This window comes from Xiphias gladius, chromosome 4 (assembly GCF_016859285.1).
Source record: "Xiphias gladius isolate SHS-SW01 ecotype Sanya breed wild chromosome 4, ASM1685928v1, whole genome shotgun sequence".
Taxonomy (NCBI): Eukaryota; Metazoa; Chordata; class Actinopteri; order Istiophoriformes; family Xiphiidae; genus Xiphias; species Xiphias gladius.
This window is the reverse complement of record NC_053403.1, coordinates 827,799-830,308: the sequence shown is the minus strand read 5'-3', so window position 1 is coordinate 830,308 and position 2,510 is coordinate 827,799. Positions and strand designations below refer to the sequence as shown.

Here is a 2,510-nt window from a genome sequence, read left to right as displayed (position 1 = left end):
CTACCTGTAGCAATCTGCAAAGTAAAAAAACACACATCACAGCAGGAGATCCCTTCTGAAAGACGCGCCAGTGTAGGTGATCAGTCCTTGAGCCGTGGAACTAACAGGAGACTTCAGCAGTCTCCGCTGGGCAAATCAAATGGGTGTATTCCAAAATTACCGAGAGTTTATTGACAAACTCGCACTTTCTGTCCCTCAGCTGGGAAACACTGTGGACGCACAACAGATCCCCACCTGATCTGTCAAACTCAGACAGTTGAATCCTTGGAAGAGCAACTCTGTGTCCACTTGGGACGAGAGGAGTCACCGGTAAGTCTTTCTTACATATGGGCATGAACGGATCGATTTGAGATAGACTTGAAAAAACGTGAACCTATCCTTTAATCCAATCCAATCCAGTACATTTATCAAATGTATCAGTCCACACCGACTCCGAGACACACGATCAAGACTCACGGTGTCACTTTGAGCTTTTCTATGAAGCGCAGGACGGAGGACAGAAATGCAGACACTGGGGCGGGCAGGAGCACTTACAAAACGTTATTAAAAGGAAAAAACTTACAGGTAACACAGACAGAGTCTGTCCAAAGGGGCAAGGCTGGTCGGCGGGTTTTTAAACAGATGGAAGGTCCAGAAACTTGAACAGGTAAAAGGGACAAAGAACAGAAGCCAAACAAGTCAGAGTTCAGGAAGAGTGGCTAGAGGGCGATGAAGAGCTTGAGATCTGGCCAAGAACTGGTGGAAAAGAAGTGGCATTGATACCGACACGGATAATAGGGAAAAGGAAACAGGTGTGTAAGTGGGCGGGGAGGAGGAGGAGATGGGGGTGGTGGTGCTGGGAGACGGATGGAGAACGACCCAATGGCAGGACTGAGGTTGGACAGAACGTTTCAGTCGCTGTCAATTCCCAGTCGGTTGGAAACAGTGATCAGAGGTGGTGGCAGCTGGTGATTTCTCACCTGGGTGGGGCCACGAGGGGCTGGACGCAGACGATGTGATACTGGATAGAAAGAAGGTGAAGAAATGAAGAAGGTGAATGAGCTCAAACCACTGCAATGTGCAGCGGTGCCACAAATATTAGACCTGAGTTAATCCTTTATTCCTTCAAGGAACGGAACAGGGCGGCTACAGGTCTCTTCTCTAACCATAAGTTACAGGTATTGACAACATGAGAAATTGTTTGAAGTCTCAATTGGCTACTCAGCCAATCACCCATAAATCTCAGTGTTTTATTGGTTTTTTACTCCGCTTTACTTGTAGCAGATGGAGGCGGATCAGGAGGAACCAGTGCTTTATTAGTGCGTCTTGCATCTGGGACGGTCCCACTAGGAAAGAAGATACAAAAAAGACTCGTCTTGCAGTTAAGTTCATACTGTACGACTTCATTTGAATTCATATCTAAATGCTTAAAAAGTACAAACCAATTCATGTGCTTCCACTTACTATTTAATAATAATGATAGTGATAATAATACTAAGCTTGCCGACTCTGAATTAAGCTCGGTGGCCGGCGGGGCGCCACACGTACGCCCCCTGTTGACCGGCCCCGCTGATGAGAGGTTAAGTCTGGAATCAAAAAGAAATCAATCAACCAATCAATGAGCCAAAAGATGTTATTTCACACAGCAGCAAGTTATGATTTTTGATAGGATTTGGTTTTGTTTGATTGGATCATGTGTTCAAACAGCTTGTCGCTGTGAAAGTAGCCACAAAGACGCAGCTCATTATTACAGAGGTAATATAAATGAACAGCGTTCACCAGGCTATGAGCTGACAAGACCCTAAAAACCCCCTAATGACTTCAGTTCTAGCCTGATCTACGTCCCTAAAGTAGAAACTGAAAGTTGGTCCCCAGTGTAGCTGCATCATGTTGATCGCTGTCTGCGGATCAGTTTGTTCTCCTTTGTTTTCCCCTGTTGTGCTGTTTGTCTGTGGGGATCGATGGCGGACAGAGGAACATCGAAGGTGACTTGTGCCGGACCAACACGCAGCGTTAAACAACCGGCGGTGTCCCGAAACATCCGTCTCCCTGTCGGCATTAATCGCGGCTCGCTCGGAGGCGTCTCGTCGGCCGATAACTAGCGTTTTGCTGCTACATGTATCGGCTGCTGGTGATCTGAGAGGGAAACCTCCATCTGCAGGGCGTTTCGTCCGGACTGTCGGGGGACTGGAGAGATATGGATCCACCTGCTGCAGCGGATGAGCTGATTCTTCCTCTGCGCTCTGTATCAAGTTCAGCTTCACATCTGTGTGAGATGAGGCAGAGGAAACACTGTACAATCACACAGTCTGAGGAGAACAAGAAAAGGCAAAACAGGCCAAATATAAGGATCAGAAAATGAGTGGAGCACTGTTGTGATCTCACGTACATATCAATAAACTATACTTCGTTCAATAACAGTATATTACGTAACTTGTTGTTGTTATTTTTTCACTTTGTCACTTTGTCTGATTTAATATTTAATATTTCTGTGCTCTGTAGCTGCTGCTCAGAGCTGTTTCACATGACTG

At 46.3% G+C, this 2,510-nt stretch overlaps 1 long non-coding RNA gene across 1 annotated transcript; it reads left to right on the top strand.

Annotated features, from left to right (window-relative positions):
- The first annotated feature begins 869 nt into the window (after positions 1-869).
- Positions 870-1,847, top strand: LOC120788647. Its single transcript, XR_005707274.1, has 3 exons — positions 870-1,015; positions 1,110-1,157; positions 1,261-1,847. It is a non-coding gene; the product is annotated as an uncharacterized LOC120788647 (long non-coding RNA).
- Positions 1,848-2,510: the final 663 nt, after the last annotated feature.